Below are 19,473 nucleotides of genomic sequence, written 5' to 3'. Positions count from 1 at the left end.
TTGGTCTAGGAAATGTCAGGAAAATGTCCATCCCAGTTTTCGACACCCCAAGGTGACATCTTCAAATGTTTTTGTTTTGTCCAACAAATGTGGAAAACCCCAAAAATGTTGAGTTTACGGTGATATAAAACAAAAATGACCTGCTCGACTTCTGTCGATGCAGCTCTAATATTAACCGATCCGATAGAATCAAAGCTGAAACGATAAGTTGACTGACTGAAAATTAAATATAAAACTAAGCACAACGTGCCAGATATATCATGTTCCAGCTAACTAAATTGTACTGATTTGTTGCTTTACTTTGTGTAATGTTATACTTCACTGAATAGATTATCAAGCAAAACAAGCAATTTTAAGAGTTTTAATAGAATATGTGATGGGCTTTTTTTCAGCATTTTCCAACATTGAATAAAGATCAAATGATTAATCGAGAAAGTTATCAGTAATTGGTAATGAAAGTGAAAGTTGCAGCTCTGCCTAGAATAATACATATTTAGCTTTAATGTTCTTTCATCCAGAGATGTAGCAGTGCCTCAAGCACACAGGTTTGGTTTGTTTAATAGCCCAGCATATGCAAACAGTCACATCTGCTTGCCCTGCACACACCCCACCCCCCACCCGCTCCTCCTTACCAAACACGGAAGACCACTGCACTTTTGGGTTTGTTCAGCTCTGTTTTAGCTCTTTAGTTTAACTCCGACATGAAACTTACCTTTCAGTGACCCGAGTGTTTTATGAGGGGAAAAACACTTTGCACACAAAGCCAGAAAACACCCAATATGGCTGTGTTTCTCCGTCAAGAAAAAAAACTGCTCTCCCATACTCTGCATGCAACACTAGATGGTGCCCTGTTCATAGTGATTGACCTGTTGCTGCCCAATTTGACCTGCTCATGTAGACCGACCAGGACTGAAAGAATACTGAACATACTGAAGGCACAGTAGAATCAAAGTTACTGGGGTTTATTAAAGGAAGCCAACCTCATTAAAAAGCACATCTGGTGGCTTTGTGAATGTATGTATGCACTCTCACACCTCAGTGTTTTCCATATATTTACATACATCTGACTCTAGTGGCTGGAGTGGGGCCAGTGCATCCTCAGGGTTTCACAGTCTCCACTCTGTTTGCATTGACAGTCAGACGTAGATACTCTGTACCTATTTATGACAGTTTGACCACACAGTCTGGAGGGAGAAGAACGTCCGCAGAGGTGGCTCTGTTTGCTGCATGTATCTTAAGATTGATCTATTCTTAACTGTCAGCAGAGGACGGGTTTGATCGCCTGTAATTTGGAGTGAAACCGTTTTGTGGAAAACTGACGTCAGTGTCTAATGGAAAAGGCGGGCCTTTGCCTCGCTGATGTCAGTAGATGCCCAAGATCTGTTTTCTGTATTCCCTGGCCCTGCTGTATGTGTGTGAGTGCATTAAAGCCGAGAAAGATGCAGTATATGGTTCTGTATCATTGTTGGACTTATCGGGGCTGGGTGTGTGTGCCTTTGTGTCGTGACTGATTGTGTGTGTGTATTTGTAGAGTGGTTTGAAATAATGTGTGCATGAATTATATTGGTGAGTGCGTGTGTGTACGTGCCAAGGGATTTGAGTGATGAAGGCTCGTGTTTGTATGTGTCTGCTGAAGCATGTGCCTAAGTGTGGGGGGAGGGGGTGAGTGCATTTATGTATGTGTATGTGCATGCATCTGGGAGTGTTTATATGTTTGTGTGCGCTATATGCATCTATAATGAGTTCTGTGTGTGCGCATGCACATCCGTGAGTAAGTGATAGGCAGCAAATGACTGTGCATCCATGCATGTGCTTCCCTGCGTGTACTCATCCGTGCCTGTGCGTGAGGATTGTGCATTAGTATGTAGGAGGGTGTGTGTGTGTCAGTCTGTATTTGTTTTTATGTATGCATGAGCTTGCATGTTGGAGCATGCAAATGCACACAGCATCACTATTTAGGGAATTTACGTGTCAGCAGGCTGAATACTATAATGCAGGTAGTCACACAAATGAATTTCTGTATTTGTGTGTGTGTGTGTGTGTGTGTGTGTGTGTGTGTGTGTGTGTGTGTGTGTGTGTGTGTGTGTGTGTGTGTGTGTGTGTGTGTGCGTGCGTATGTGCGTGTGTGGGGTATGCATTAGTATTGTGGGGGTTGTGCATTCAGATTCACGTCTGCATAACTTTATGTGGCTTTCTATGTGTTTATTCTCTCTTCAGCTTCAGTTTATGTGTGTGTGGGCGCAAGTGCATGTGTACGTGACTGTGTGTGTTTGCATATATGTGTATATGTGTACAGTGAACACCCGGTTTCCATTACCCTGGCCGCCGTGGTTCCCTCAGCCAGACCACAAACCTCCTGTCTCCACTCTGGCTCCACCCAGCGCTGCCACAGGCTTCCCAGAAAAGAACAGCATCTAATTAAAAAAACTTTAATTACATTCATCTCATCTCTCTCTCTCACACACACACACACACACACACACACACACTCTGGGAGAATAAAACAACTGTATACAAACAATCCCATTTGATAAATGAGCATGAAAAGCAAAGCCAGCAGTTTTCCCCCCAAGTGGAATGGCTTTTAATCAGAGTTGCTGACATTCATGAGCCATATAGTCTCCTGTGATGTTGTCCTCCACTTGAGCACCATCTGGAATTTCTTCAGTTTTAAGGACTTCATGGTGTCTTTCTGTCCTCCAATGTCTTTTCATGGGACATTTTATATCCTTGAAGTGATCTCCAAAGCATCTTAAACCTAAAAAAGAAAAACAAAGCATTAATCATCTTACAACTGTGTATCTCCAGTTACTGTACTAACACACACTCAGGCTATTAAACTGATTTATAGGGCAGCACTTAGAGTATGACACAACTGTAAAATAACACTCAATTAATGGCTCATCTTCAGAGTGAATGTCACATTAATGCGCAGAGGATCTGTGAGGAATGTCTCCCGGGGGGTTTCACTCATCACCTTGAACACAGGAGCTCCTATCTGACCAGCTTCCTACTTTCCCATCAGACCACATCGAAGCAGGTTCATTACCTGTGACCCGGTGTGTCCACAGACAAGGTACGTCTTTGTTGATCGGCATGGCGTTGACCTGCAGAGTCAGACTGGTGGAGGTGGGTTATCAGGCCATCTCTGCAGGACTAAGAGAGAGGCCGGCCGGATCACTGCAATCTGCCTGCAGGAGTCATTGTTCAGGGCCGGACCAGATGTTCCAGCTGAGAGATTACCATCGTATCACTCCTCAGTGGGGAGTCCAGGCCTCATCAGCCTCTCCTACGTCACTGTCTCCCCCCCTCTCTCCTCTTTTGTGTCTCCCGTGCCTCCCCTCCCTCTACTCTCTCCTCCCTTTTCTTCTCCTACCTTCTCCTCTTTTCCCCTTTCCTACTTCCTTTTCTCTCTTCTCTCCTGTTTTCTCCTTCCCTCCTCCCTCTGTCCTCTTCTTTTTTTTCCTTCTCTCCTCTGCTGCCTTTCCTTTCCCTTGCTTTCATTTACTCTCCTTTCTTAACCTCTCCTCTCCTCTCATCTCCATCTCCACTCCCCTACCATCCCTCTCTTATCTTTTCCTCTCCCTTCTCCTTATCTCCCTTCTCTCTCCACTCTGTTCCCCTTTTCCTTTCCTCTCCCCTCCTCCTTTTCTTCCTTTTTCTCTTTTCCCCTCACCTCCTCCCCAGCATCCTTCCATCTCTCCTTCTCTCCCCTCTTCATTTTTCTTTTTTATCTCCGCCCCTTCTCTCTGCCCTCTCTTCTCCTCACCACCCAGCACAGATAACAAACTGAGTTCTGTCTTTGGTCAAACACAGTCCATGCTGTTCTCCTCCCTCCCCTTCTTCCTCCTGCCCTCCTCTGCTGTTATCAGTCTCAGTCACGGAGGTCTCACTCTAATGAAATTCCCTCAGTGATCACACTGACGGAACTAAAGGCAACGTTTGCTTGGAGACAATATCTGGGGAGTAGCTAGCTGAGGGCATGAAAAGGAATTGCAGCTATAATCTGCCACAACCATTTACAATACATTTAAATTAAAAATACCTTGAACACTTGAAATACTGTGATAAAGTGTGATAAATCTTGCGGAGGAAAATTGAGTTTTAGCAATTAGCTGGTGTTTGATAGTTGACACATAGTACACATGAGTGATTCTAGCAGATTTTAAAACTGGTAGTGTACAGAGATATGTTTGTGATGATAACTTTTATTCATAGAAATTTATCGAAATCTCATTTCATGGCTTTACCGTAATATTTAACGCAAATCGCGTATTAGATTTTGGGGTCGACCATAGATTACATACAATACTGTTTGGACATGTAATTGTTAATCTGTAATCTGTGAATATATAGCACTACATTGAGGAGGAAATACAGATTGTAGATTGAGATATCATCATCATTTTTGGTGTTGTTTAAAGATGCAGGGGTACTACGTGACTCAGGTTTTCCCAACTACAACCTTGCACATGAGTACAGCAGATCTTGACTGATGTAATTGAATTGTCTTATCAAACTGTAGATTCCTGTCTTAAAATAATGTTGCAAGCATATTATATCAAGAATAATGTCAGTTCACATTCACTTCAGTTTTAGCAGGAATTTTTATTCTCTTCATAATTAAATAAAAATGGATATTTAAATCTATTCTAGAAGGAATACAGGTTTTTGGACTGGTGATTGGGTGGGTGATGGCGCAGTGGATATGACACATACCTTTGATGTGGGAGACCTGGGTTTGATTCCCACTGCGATACATCAACCAATGTGTCCCTGAGCAAGACACTTAACCCCTAGTTGCTCCAGAGGCGTGCAACCACTGACATATACAGCAATTGTAAGTTGCTTTGGATAAAAGCGTCAGCTAAATGACATGTAATGGACTGAATTTAAATCAAAATTAATCCGATCCACATTTAACTTTACCTTTACATTTTCATATGTCCTATTTCATCTTTGAATAGACCTCTTAGCAGGTGACACACATCTTAGAAATAAAGATACTATACAATTATTTCTCTCATCAAAGCTGTCAAAAGTATAGTAAACTTAAAGAGAATCAATGATGAATCCCCAGTGAAGCATTTAACACGGCACATACGTAAACACAGTGAGTTTAACCAATAATAGAACTTCAGTGATTGCCCCTTCGACCTCACACTGTAGTCATTTGTGAAAGAGTCTTGTGCTTTGCATAGAGCCTTGATTTACTTGCATGCCATAAGAAATGATACAAATTGTATTTTACTGAAAAGCTTCTTGGAAGAGTCAGATACATTTCCAAATGTAATTGTTTCCAGACATAACTCGGGCTAAGAGAACAGCCCACTTTCTTGTCCTCTCCCACCTCCCAGATCCTGATTCCACCATCACAAATTACGCTGTGGTTTTTCCTCGAGGGGAAGAGGGCAGCAGAAGTCAACCTCTACTTGTGATTCAGATGTGTCTCTCGCCACTTTGGCAGGGTATGTCAACCCTCACAGCCTCGACAATATTATCATAAAGGCCTGTCAAAGCAGAGATGGAGGTGAAGGCAACATCTCATTCAGCTGAATGTGAGGTGAATCTGTGGTTGAGGAGCGGTGAACAATAGCTGTGTTGAAACTGTATGCGTTGGCCCGAAGTCCAGAGCCTTGCTGTCCTTTTTCCTCAGCAGGTGTTCAAATATCAATTATCAGTGGTTGTTTCTTCAGTCTGTGTCTCCAGGAGTGCTTTTTATTTTGGTGTTTAATCTAAGGACTTCCCTGCTGAGGGAAAATAAATGATAAAAGTTATTGTTTTGATTTCTGTCCGCTTGGCCTTTCTCTGTCTTGTCTGTGTCTGAGCGTGGAGGGGAACTTTGATGTCAGCCAGCCGTGTTGGGGTCTGGCTTTCATGAGAGGGACCTCTGTTTTCGTCTGCCAGACACTCAGGACCCTCACTGGGCAACACACAAGGTTAGAGGGAGTCCCTGAAAATATTGATCTATCACTAGAGACACGCTTCTGTGGAATTTGATGTAAAAAGTGTCAAATGCATATGTCTCCGATTTTATAGAGAATTGAATCGAAAATAAAAAAAACTAACTTCATAATAATATAACTTCTTTATATGCAGTTTTATTCACTTTCTGTTAGTAGCAGCTCCCTCCCTGTTCTACCTTTATTCAACCAGGATATGTTTGTGTCTTAAGGCCCCATATTGTAAAACAAAAATATGGGGCCAGTTGTGATGTCATTGTTATACTATTAATAGGTAGGAAGTGCCACTACAGTGCCGCTACAGTCATTCCCTGTGACATGGAGAGGACAGATACAGAAAACCCGGAAACACTGACCAATCAGAGCAGACTGACCTCTTTAAGGATGGGGGCTTTAAGAGAGAGGTGCTAAAACAGACCGTTTAAGACAGAGGGTAAAGACAGGTAGCCTATATTCAGACAGACAGTATGAGAAAAAGAAAACGTTTTTTTAACATTAATGCATGTAAACATATTCTAGTAGAAACATAAAATACATAGCCTAGAAATCTAGACGCACCCTAGCGGCAGCAAATGTAATTTGCAGCCAGCATCAGTCTAGCAACTTGGCTTGCGAGATGGAAAAAACTAATTCTGGTCAGGCCGATCACGTTGTATATAGAGTCAGTGGGCGGCCTTAACATAAGGACGGCAGAGACAGTTCCGCGTGAATTCCCTGCTACTTGAAAACAAAGAAGATGGCTGCTGCTGCTGGCAAACAGCAGTCTTTCAAATTGGCTTTGGCCGCGACTCTGGAAGACTTGGAGTTAAGCACTGAAGTAATTCTTAAAAAAGGAAGATGTGTTCGGAGTTTTGCCGAAGGGATAGGCCTACAGCAAAAGTTTAATCTATCAACTAGCGTTGCTCTGGTTGGCTATGAGTGCAGAGGGAATATGAAAGACAACCGTTTATCCCGCCCCTCGGATTGAGCCCTGCCAATGGTGAGTTCCCAGACCCAACATCTTGATGTGGGTCTGGCTTGTCAGGCTATAAAATACAAGTATGAACCTGAAAATTGACCTTTTAAAGGGATTCTGTGTAACTTTACTGAACAGCGTCTACTGTGACCATTTGTGACTTTTATAGGCAAATGGCAATCACTTAAACCTGGTTTATCAGTAGCACAAGTAGGAAAGAGTTATACAATCATTAAAGTGACTCAGCAATGTCAGTTACACAGCAATATCTGTCTAAAGATTGCTAGCATTAGCTAACAATAGCCACCATAAGCTACTGGTCACACCATACCATGTGTAGTGAAATTAGCAAGGGTATATTTTATTGTGTATGAATTCACACTATTAATACTAAATTAATAAACATTTTAGACGTGTAACAGTGTGAGGCACAAAGGACTTTTTTAATATCTGATGTTTTTTATTTTAGGCATAAAACTGACTCAAACTTGAACTTAAATAGATTTTTGTTAGCAACTTAGGGGCGGCAGAACAAGATGAAAACACATCAGCTGACATGTTAGCATCTTTTAAAGTTGTTATAGTGACTGCATTAGCAAGCAGTTGCATACATCTAGCAGACATGCAGCAACAATCAGCATTCGCTAGGGAGCTGTGTTTCTGTCCACCCAATGAATGTAAGTCCAATATGCACTCTTCTTTTAGCTTAGCTTTTTGCTTTCTACCAACTCCGTAGGAAAATTTAGCTGCTAAATGCTCCACTATGTTCACTAGCTTGTTGCTAACTGTTTGGTGCTGGGCAGGTAGCATACAGCTAAAAGAGGCTAAAAAGCTTTGTAGAGCTTGTTCCGTAGATACAAACCAAGAGATAAAAAAACATTAGAATTTATAAAACACTGCCATACCTTTATTGCCTGTCAACATCAAATGCATTTAATCTTCACAGGAAATAAAGCATCTGTTTGACAAGTGATCGCTGGGAAATGTGGTAAAAAAAACGCAGCAGCAATGACCGCTTAGCGCCACATATGTCACCAAAATCAAAGCATCACAAATTCGGAGATTACTACTTTAAACTTCACCCTCAATAAGTCTGCTTTCATCCTGTAACACATGACTCAAATTAGTCCAGAGTCAACGTTATCAGCAGCTGTAGCCTCCTCCGGCTGCTCTCATCCACACAGAGTTGCTCCATGAACAGTGGAGGCCTTGTCTCAAAACCATCACATGTGGTCAACAGCACCGCAGCCAAAGGTTTTGAACTCACTATCTGGCAACAACCGCCCGACATCATGTAATGTGGTAGTTTAGTAGAGGCGGGTATTCAATTAGACTGGTTGTTGTGACTGACATTTTCAAAGGAAATCTCTTAAATCTCTCTGCCTGCCAGCTCGCTGAATGATTGAAATAGAACAAGGAGAGCGGTGGAAAGATATGAGCATTTGTTAAGCACACATACTTCCTCGGAAATCATCTGAAGCCACATTTATCACCATCAGACCAGAATGCCTTTGAATTCTTTACACTTAAAGAGTCAAACAGGGATGAAAGGTGGACATTTATCTGCCATATTCCCACAATCTAAGATTTCAAACTGTAGCGATGGTAGGGGCTGCGTTCGGCCCGAGGAATGAAGGGATTTTACACACAAGTATGGGATCAGGAGGCGTCACATAGCTCAAGTGCCTAAAATCCAACTTGCTGCCATAAACACCTCGTAGGGAGAAGGTCAGCAGGCTGCTTTCACATGGATTTCAAACCCCCTACAGCCCAACAGTTGCTGTTTCGGAACAAAATGGACGCAATGTGCAGGGAACAGGTGGAGTGACGATGACGATACCGTTAGGCTAACATGGGGTGCCATGTGCTCAAGATTGGTGACCTATGTCTCCACACATCTGTGCGACACTAAAGATAAAGATAATGCCGCAAAAGAAAGAAGTGAGGGGACATTTGCTTAACTTAACCTGACTACAAAAAATGTATGGGAGTCGAGCGTGTGAATGTAAACAGGATACGCTGCTGACTCTAATTCTATACACACACACTCACTTAGCACATGCCTTTCCCTGTAGTGTACACACACCTATGACACGGCCCTGTTGGATGTTGGGCGGGCTTTCTGAAAGGTTAAATAAACTCAGATGATTAAATGGCTCCCGCGGTGAATAATTCACCAGCTTGATAAAGTTGACGCAAGTTAAGGGCTCCTTAACTCGAGGCAAGCGGTATAAAAAAGTGGATATACTTTGTATGGGGACTTCCTGCTCATCCATCACCGCCGCCTACCACACACACACACACACACACACACACACACACACACACACACACACACACACACACGCACACACACACACACACACACACACACACACATACACCAAATACATACTCACATAAGTTAAACATATGCATAGGTATTGGGCAACGGAGCTAATGTCTGAAGCACTTTAAACATGAACTCGTGATCTCATGTGTTTCCTATCCATCATGTCATGGACACAGAGGGATGAGGAGGATGGGGGGAAAGTTTAAGATTTATTGACAACCCCTTTATGACTCTCCACACCGTCAGTTGTTCAGATGTGATATATTGTTTTTGTCCCAGGGTAAGGTAAAGGAAAACGCCTGAGAATGAATGACCATCTTTTTAACTTTGACACTGACAAATTAGTTCCTGCCACAAGGAAAAATTAAAAAGAAAAAAACATTACAACAATTGAATATTTTATTCATTATTATTGTATTAGCTCTTTTATCAACCTGCTCTTATTCATCACTGTCCATTAGCTGTTTTTATACCATCAAGTTCCATAGCAGTTTAACCAGTGGTGGAATGAAACTAAGTAGCCTACTTTTACTCAAGTAGTATGCAACTTCATACTTCTACTCCACTACATCTCAGAGGGAACTATTGTACTTTTTAGTCCACTACATTTGTCAGCTTTAGTTACTTTTTAGATTACAATTTTTATACCCTCCCTATCACACGATGCAAGATGGGGCTAATAAAATATTTCGTCACAATCTGTGTCATACTGTATGAGATCTATTTAGAGGTATGTCAGATTGTGTGATGAATGTGTGGTGTATCGTAGCACTTCAAAACACATGCAGAGACATGTCATTGAGCCATCTGTCTGCGGCCCTCTCTTGTTTTGAAAATGTAGAAAAACCAAAAAAGCCACTTTGGCCCTGACACCTTTTTAATTATTATAAAATGGCACTTTGCATGGATGGCTCTTTGCATGAATGGAAACCACTAATGTTGAGTAATTGATTTAGGTGAACTAACCATTTAATTGATTGATTTATCTTCAACTTGTCCTTACTGTGCAACAACGACCAGTTTGATTTAAATCATGTAACACATCCTGCTACATTTAGATCCAAAACCCATGCAGACACACTGAAAACATTATGGGTTTGAGCCCCTTTTTTTGTTTACCCACGCAATCTGCATCTGCGGGTTGCTGGTTCACATTGAGGCAGCTGTCTAATGAGAAGCATTCTTGAATGAGAGAGGAAAAACTGGCCAGTCTGCAAGTCCTTTAATTTTCAAGATTTGTACCTTCGGTTTTTCCTTCCCCCTAATCACCCCACTCCAACGACACCAGGTTGCCTGTATGTGCCTATGTGTGTGTGTATCTGTGTGTGTCTGAGGGGACGGGGGATTCACACATGTGGTTTTGGGAAGTCTTCAAGGGCAGGCCACATGTTGCTGGAGTTGCTATCTGCTTGGCAAAGGTGGTGCCAAGGATGAAATGTGTTTGTTTTTTTTCTGCCTCTGTCCCACAGTGAGGAATGCAGACAAGTTTGGTTGGGGGTCTGTCATTACTCCCAAATAGAGATAAATCTAATTACTGATGTCAGTGACATCTGGCTCCTGTGTGTCATATCGTATGATCGCGGTCTATCCAGTGCAGAACTGGAGAACATCTGGTGACATTAAACGGACTTACGTTTAATGTCAAACGGACTTTCTGAGCCTTTTAACTACAAAAGACAACCAGAGTCAGAATAATGCCAACAGGTAAAATAAATATGAAAGAATTTGTCCTGGGAGCATATTTCCATATTGTTAATGACATACAAGGCAAAGGATCCTGTAGTCCAAATACATAGGAAAAATGTTTTATGTGATTTTGTCTCTTGATCCATAATTTCCTCCCTTAAATGTTCCCTAGTTTAAAGTAAAAAATCCACACTGTAATGTCTTTCTAATGTCTGCTTGTTGCAACACTTAATCAAAGTGTTTTTAGGCTGCACCAGATATCCTGTGTATTATTTATTATTTTACACATACTGTAATTTAGTAATTAGTGTATATTTGGTATCTTTGGAAACTTGGAATTGAATTGCTGGGAGTTTGAACAGTGTTTTGCAGCACAACATGAGTTTATAGTGATTCAAGAGTTCAAGAGGTTAAAGCTCAGAGTCTAACTGATTTTAACAAAATCTATATTCATAAAATGTTCCCTGATTAATATAAATACATACAGTATATAGTCGTGAGGTAAAATACCTTGCACACAGAAAATGATCTACAAAGCAACAAGAGCTAATAGAACAAAACCCCCTTTTGTAAATAGTTTACATGACACATACAACTTTTTATTAAAACTCTTAGAACTTATATCTTCAGTTAGATATAAATCTGTGATGTTAGCTTCATTTTAGATATCATTCTCTGATGAGCTCTTTGCCAAACCTGCTGTGTGTTCCTTCTATTTTACAAGTATCCTACATTTCCCAGGATGCAGTTTGCCCAAATTTGCTCCATGGAGCTGTGGGCTACAGGTGTTTTGACCGGTTTTCCAATCAAGTCATGCTGGAGGAACTTAAAACAGACGTCATGTGGCTGCATCGCATTACGGTAATGTGTATGTGTTGGTTTAAAATTTTTTTCAAGAAAGTTCAAGTCCACCTGCTAGTTCTTTTACTCTGGAGCTTTTAATCCACATGCAGTCCTCATCAGCAAACCGAATAAAGTCCTTAAAGTGCTATGGATAAAATCGTAACAGCTGTCAACAGATCCACCTGGATGCAGATAAAGACTATGATACAGCTGAAGGCTCTGGAAAAAGCTAGTAGTGGACTCAAGTTGGGATTGTTTTGCCATATGTTTCATTTTCTTTAGTTAGTTCTGAGTGTCTTTCGCCGTAGCAGAATATTGTAAAAGAAGTTTTGCCCAATATGGTGTACAAAGAAATGTCTGGGCTCGCTTGTTTAGCATCTGCCTGAGGAGAAAACAGAATCAGGACAGATCGTATCGCTCCTAGACATTAACTAAGATCTGGAATATTTGGCAGCCAATAAGATTGTCTGCAGCCTGGCTTAATGCAAACCTTTGACTGTATCTCTGCTTTGTTTACCAAGATTAAGGTATTAGGCATTGAAGCATTTCAGGCCTGAACTTGTTTTTTAAGTTTGTGTGTGTGGTTGTGTTTAAACAAATGCATTGATCTTATCACCTGCTATTTTGATTTTATAGTATGAAATCATGCAGATGCATTACACCTTAAAGAAGTATTAATTTCCCTTTTTGGGCGGTAATATTAGCATTTATTTGGAGTTGTGTTTCTAGCCACCTAAAAAGTCCAATATTTACTGTATCCACTAACTCCTGAGGGAAATATCTGTCTCTTTAGTTGCTAAATTAGCTGCTATGTTTACGAGCTAGACTATAAATGTCTGTCTGCTGTTTGATGAAGGGCAGGTAAAGTACAGTGGGTTTCTAGAGCTTTTTCAATAAAATCAACTGCCTGTTGCATCTGGAAACGACGGTCATAAGAACAGTATAAACCAAACAGTAAAGTTGTGACCAGTAAAACCAAAACAACAAGCAGAAAGATGCTAAAATGCTCTGTAGAGCTGAGGGGAAGTGCAGTCGGGTGACGATTCTCTGTGGGTTCATCAGTACAAGTGACACCTTTCACATTATCACTTGATTTGATCTATTGGTAATGTTAAAAAATAATAACTAGTGCAGCTTTAAATTGGAAGTTGAAAATAATTTTGGTTTGTGTTCAACAGAGAGAGACAGTTTGAAACACATCAAGCTTAGAAAATTGCTAATTTCAAGGACCTTACCTAACTTCACTGACTTGAGTATTTGCGAAATGCATCATTTATCTAGGTTAAAATTAAATTCTCTAATGAGGTAATGACTCATTACATTAACTTGATAACAGTCTCGTAAAATCAGACTTTTTGGAAGGAACACCAGCCTCCACAAGCTCCAAATGACAGTCTGCATGTGGCTTTGTCAACATTTACCACAGGTTCTTTGTCCAAACACTGAGTGGTGATAATTTGAACAGTCTTTGGGTTAGTGTTTGGTGCTTACTGCATGGTGAAGCAGCCGGCAGAGCGAGACTCCTGCGGGTCAGAAGCCTCAGAGCTGTGGAACAGATGCACACGATTAACTCAGGCTACTCCAGATTAGTCGCCTTTTGAAGTTCAAGTTGCTTTTTTGTGACATTTTCTTTTGGAGACCAGCGATGCCTTGTAACCTGAGACAGAAGGGGAGGGTTGGGTGAGCCGGGAGCGAAAGGGGGAGGCGGCGTGGGGGTCTTTTTGGGTGGTCTACCCCAGAATGAGGAATGCTGAAAGTTTGCCTTTGAGCTCATACAGATTGCTCTGTCGCTTAGTATCTGATTTGGCCTCAAAACCCAAACCTCACCACCTCCAAACATGCACGTTGGGCCTTCAAGCTATACTAAAGTGCATCTGTGTATTAACCAGTCAATACTGAATAATTTCATATTGAGAATAAACACCAGAGCTTGTCCTACTTTACAAAATAGTTTTAGTGTTGTTTGCAAAGAAGATCAAAGGGAAGATTCTGTGCAGCCACAGGAAAAAATATTTTTAAAATGGTTTAAAGCTATAGTGCACAACTATTTTATATTAAAGCTACATTGTGTAAGAATTTCTCCCATCTAGCGGTGAAATTGTATATGACAACCAAATTACTTTCTAGCCCCATTCCGAGCGTGTTTTAACTCCTACGGTGGCCGTATTATTCCAAGAAGCACGACTTCGTCCATGAGTGTTCCAGTGTAATAATAGTTTTATGTTATTTTGGTACCATTTCACACAACATCAGCTATCAGGTTCCCAAACATATGCAAGCTAATGTTAGCAAAGTATCAGTTCTATCGTTATTCTGTATATTGTAAGAGATTAATAGTGTACGGCAATGTTTACAGCGTAGGAGAGAAGCAACAGAGGTTTGTGTTTTTAATATATTTCTCTGAGCAATATGAACAATGTCAATGAAACCGAAATTAGCTCTTAGTATCTCCATCGTTTACACGCAGCTGTTCTAGCTGTAGCTAGTCAGTGTTACAACTCCATTACGTGAGTTGTCTGCCAGGGAAATCACGACATATGATTACGTTTATGTTACAAGGTAGACAATCCTTTTTCATCATTGACGCAAGGAAAAGTATCCTAGACGTTGTTTTAGCGTTATGCACAACCATGCTATAGTTAAGTCAAGTAACTATAAAACTTTGAATTTAAACAAATAGGCAGAATTAGCTTTTGAGAAGAAAGCAGGCAACTTTGGTGTCCCTTTTTAAAATCTTTGCTCCTTATGAGCTCTTTCCATCTTGGAAAAGCCACTCCAATCTTAACTTTGGTCTTGTTGCTTTGCCTGTCGCGTTGTCGTTTTAATTCTCTTTTTAACTTCCTTGGCGACTTCTCCCCCTCCCTAGCATTCGTCATGGTGCCACTCAGTTTAAAAGCGCGAAAGGCGGAGGTGTGTCCCTCTTTGGCTAATGTATTTTAAAGATGGAGGCGCAACATGGCGGCCGTCATTCGAGTGAGTCGCTCATATGTATTCTGAATGATTCTGAATGGCAGATTCTACGCGTACAAGAATACTTTGATTAGTTGGTGGAAGTGATTACACATGAATGAGCACATATTTGTGAAAGAATAAAGGGTTTTTTGCTAAGAATCAACTCAAAAAATTACACAATGGAGCTTTAATGAACGTCCGTTACATTCAAGCCATTGCCAAATGAGTTGATACAAAGCTAATTAGGCCTATGAGCTCCACAAAACTCACTGTATTTCTCATTATAGCTATGTTTGCAAAATGGTGCAGTCCGGCGACATTCGCGCGCAGAATTGTTTTATGTCACCACTGACAAAGGACAACAGCAACATTCAGCTTTGGAGACAAAGAAGACATAAAAACTACAAGATAATTACCTCTTCTGAAGAGTCCATCATGTTTTTTAATCCTCCGTGTCCTCCTTGAACTACTAGCAACTGCGTGGAGGAGGGGTGGGGGTGGTGCGCGATCACCGAAGGCTTGCATCATGTGGATGCACCGACAGTGTTGTTGTCATTAGTGTTGTTGAAACTGCTGTAGCTTTCAAGCTATTTTTTAAACATTATAAAATATTTAATCAGGTTTTTCTAATTAATTGTGATTGATACACAGTAACAAAAGCACAATTCTTTAATTATTTTATTAAATCATCATAATGTGAAAAATGTATTTCCTGTATTAGAAAAGTATTATTTGCAACAGTAAATTAATAAAAATGAGGCCGTAACTGTTAAACAGCTTGAAATGTACAGCATTATGTATACAGGCTGGTAAAGTATCTCTGTAATGGAATTATCAGTGTCAAAGATGTTACAACAGTAGATTAAAGTAGGTTTTTTTACTTTGTTTTGGACCTCCTGTAAAGTTACCACCTCCACTTACAGTACAGACTTTTCACACATAATATCAACACTACTGCAGGGAGAAAACCTTTTATTTTGGAAATACTGATTTGGGAATTAAAGATGGAAATCAGTTTTATCATGCATTTTTAAATATAACCCTTTCAAGTGAACTTTGGCCTTGGTGGACACAACCTTGCCTTTTGGCCAAGATTAATCATTTACTGTAACTTGCCTCTTCTTTTCTGGAAGAACGTGACATATGATGTCAAACACCCCTGAAATAGAGCTTGATGACAACTTGAATGCTGATCCGACTTGCAGCCGGCCTGGGTGGCTGCAGGCTGTGCAAGACAGAGAGGCCTTTAGTAGACTTACTGTAAACTATATAAAAGACAGCGATTAGGATGTCTACTGCTGTCGACTGTGCATAATATTTCTTGGATAAAATCCAGTTTAGCTGAGGGGAGGCTAAATGTGATCAGATTCTTATTAGGCTTCTAAATACACCTCTCTTTGAGCAACCTAATGAAAATGAATGGATACTACCTGAATGTCAACCTATGTCAATAGATTTTTTGTGATCCATTCATTTGTAATACTGTGAATTGACCAAAAAAAAAATAGCATGTATCTGTGTTCCGAGAATCAGGCTTTAAAAAAAAGAGTTTACCTTAATCAAACTAAAGCTTATATTTATTTATTTAATGACATTCATACTCTTTATAAATTTCATAAGTCTTAAGAGTTATTGTATTTTAATGTAAACAAGCTTTGTATACCCGCAAAACATAAAACATGCTACCTGCCAGTGTTTCCTTAAATAGCCATGGACAAATGTTTTTTTTAACACTTATCTACACAAATAGCGAGAGACTCCCAGAACAGGTGGTTCAGGTGCCTTGCTCAGTAACACATTGAGTAGAAAAAGGCATAGTTAGAGGATTAGTATGTATCACGCATGTATTTAACTCTATTAACTACATGTAGATCCTAACTTGTGAGGAAGTTGCAAGTTCCACCCCTTTTAAAACATATTTTCCTCAAACCTTAATTAAATGGTTCGGCAAAGTGTTTAATGTGGTGATGAAACAGGAAAAATGGCTTCTTCAAATATTCCTGCTGTAGTGGAAGAGCATCAATTTCCCTAAATTCATATCCACAAAACAGTGTACATAAAAGCTGTATTTCAGAGTTTGTGCACATTTCATGGAATTTTGAAGAAAAATATTTGAAGAAAGTGAGGTACTTTTAGTTATATCTATAGTGATTAATGCAGTGCCTGAAGTGGACCAAAAAAGATGCCTGTACTCTAATTCAGCAGTTGCATGACATGATCATCACATGTGTCTTGGATATATTTAAATGTGTGTCTTAGTAATATCACTTAAAATGTGTTTTTTATTTCATTACTATTCAGAGATTGACATTAGCTGTTTTGCCCACCAGCCACTCTGGCTATTGGTTTTCCAGTTAGTGATGCAACATTTTCACTAGTCACTATTTTGTGGGAAATTACACTCACCTAAAGGATTATTAGGAACACCGTACTAATACTGTGTTTGACCCCCTTTCACCTTCACAACTGTCTTAATTCTTTGTGGCATTGATTCAACAAGGTGCTGGAAGCATTCTTTAGAAATGTTGGCCCATATTGATAGGATAGCATCCCCCACACCATTACACCACCACCAGCACCAACCTGCACAGTGGTAAAAAGGCATGACGGAGCCATGTTCTCATTCTGTTTGTAAACACCAAATTCTGACTCTACCATCTGAATGTATCAACAGAAATCGAGACTCATCAGACCAGGCAACATTTTTCCAGTCTTCAACTCTCCAATTTTGGAGAGCTGGAATTGTAGCCTCATTTTGCTATTTTTAGTGGAGATGAGTGGTACCCGGTGGGGTCTTCTGCTGGTGTAGTCCATCCGCCTCAAGGTTGTGCATGTTGTGGCTTCACAAATGCTTTGCATACCTCGGTTGAAACGAGTGGTTATTTGAGTCAAAGTTGATCTTCTATCAGCTTGAATCACTCGGCCCATTCTCCTCTGACCTCTGGCATCAACAAGACATTTTCACCCACAGGACTGCCGCATACTGGATGTTTTTCCTTTTTCAGAGCATTCTTTGTAAGGGACTGTTCGGTATTTATGTAATAGACCACCAGAGGAAAGTGGTCTATAGTGGAAAGAGGAAAAAGAGGGTCATGTCTTTTTATTCTTTGTTGAGGGGAGGGTCACCCAACGTTTTTTTATTCTAGTGGGGGAACTTTTGTATTCATGAAAACAGCAAAATTTGAAAGTGGCTTGTTTGGTGCATATTTTTCCATGTAGCTCTCAGTCTCGGCCCCCCATCGCTAGCAGATGGGTCTGACCCAACAAAAATCGCGAGTCGGGTATGGCTGCAGCCTGGAGACCTCCTGTCTCATGGCTGTTTTACAGTAGCCGCAGCCAAGCTGGCGCGCACCATCATGACGTAAAAATGATGTAGATCTTGCCGGCGCGCCCAGATTTATAGTGCGCGAGCAGAGGTCGTGCACCACTCTTTTCTTTTTCAGCGGAGCGTGACAAAGCGGAAACAGGAAGCATGAACGAGCTCCTGGGCAACTCTCAGAGTGACTGCAAGTCTCTCTTGTAAACTTACTGGGTTAAGATGAGTTCTTTAATGAAAGGCTTGATCCGACGAAGTAGGTCATCAAATCAAATCGAAGCATTGACGTCAATGCTGCTGCCAGTTCTGCCGTTGTTTATCTTTTTCTTCTTCTTCTAGTCCGTAGAAAATTCTCATTAGCACCACCTCTGTTCAGGAGAAGACTGCAACTATTGTCGCGACCACCAGCGCGGGTATAAATCAAGGGGGTAAGCGAATGCCTGGCAAGCGTAGCTCCTATGGCGCCATTTTGATGCTAACAAGCACTCACCCCCCGTTAGCATCCCATTGACTGCCATTCATTTTGACGTCACTTTGACAGCGAATAACTTTACATCTGAAGCGTTTAAAGACTTTATTTGTCCATTGTTTATTTCTAAAGAAACACGACAATGTATAAAAGTCACATTATGGCTCCGTAGTAGACGTTTTTGTAAAAATAGGCTAACAATTGTGTCATAACCACGTAACTTTCTGTCGCATGAGCCAAAAACACATTTTCTGGCTTTTCTCAGCCTAGAAGCCACCAATTTCTAAAAAAATTCACATTTCTACTACATAAGTGACCCAATTTAAAGATATATTCATCTTTCCAACGGTGAAATATCCCTTTAAACCCTCTCATGTAATATGGCTTAAACAAATGTCAACGTTAAACGCTGATGCAGTTTTAAATGTTTTCAGAAAGGAGGAGGTTAACCAATATTTTATATTAATTTCAAAATTATAGAAGATTAAAAAGATTTAGCCTATAATAAAATATTGGTTAACCTCCTCTTATCTAAATTTTAGATATCAGATACCCTTCTAATGGGAGGCATGAAAACCTTTTTATTGTAGCCTACTCTTCTGTGGTCTTATATGTTATAATTGTAAAAGAGTATTAATTTTAGTATTATGTGGGTGGCTTCATTGTTGAGCTATGTTTTTTGCACTTGGCATACGTTTTTATGTTACACTTGTCCTTTTTTTACTGTTATGAATTTGCAAATAATGCAAAAAAAATGTAAAGTCATCGCAGGTTTCATCAAATAAACAACAAACGTTAACATCAGGGAGACAACATTAACATCCACAAATCTGCCAACTATAGGCTATGTATGGCTATCGTTAATTTAAGAGTTTAAACGGCATTCAATTAATTGCATCATGCACACTAACTTAACCTTGACTTCATTTAGAAAATAATTCACGATTTTGTATTCTG

At 40.3% G+C, this 19,473-nt stretch overlaps 1 long non-coding RNA gene across 1 annotated transcript; it reads left to right on the top strand.

Moving 5' to 3' along the window:
- The first annotated feature begins 1,005 nt into the window (after nt 1-1,005).
- On the top strand, nt 1,006-19,238 carry LOC118495903. The gene is made up of 3 exons (XR_004898355.1): nt 1,006-1,018; nt 12,062-12,064; nt 19,160-19,238. It is a non-coding gene; the product is annotated as an uncharacterized LOC118495903 (long non-coding RNA).
- Nucleotides 19,239-19,473: the final 235 nt, after the last annotated feature.

Source organism: Sander lucioperca, chromosome 9, assembly GCF_008315115.2.
Source record: "Sander lucioperca isolate FBNREF2018 chromosome 9, SLUC_FBN_1.2, whole genome shotgun sequence".
In the NCBI taxonomy this organism is placed as follows: Eukaryota; Metazoa; Chordata; class Actinopteri; order Perciformes; family Percidae; genus Sander; species Sander lucioperca.
This window is presented reverse-complemented; position numbering and strand designations above follow the sequence as displayed.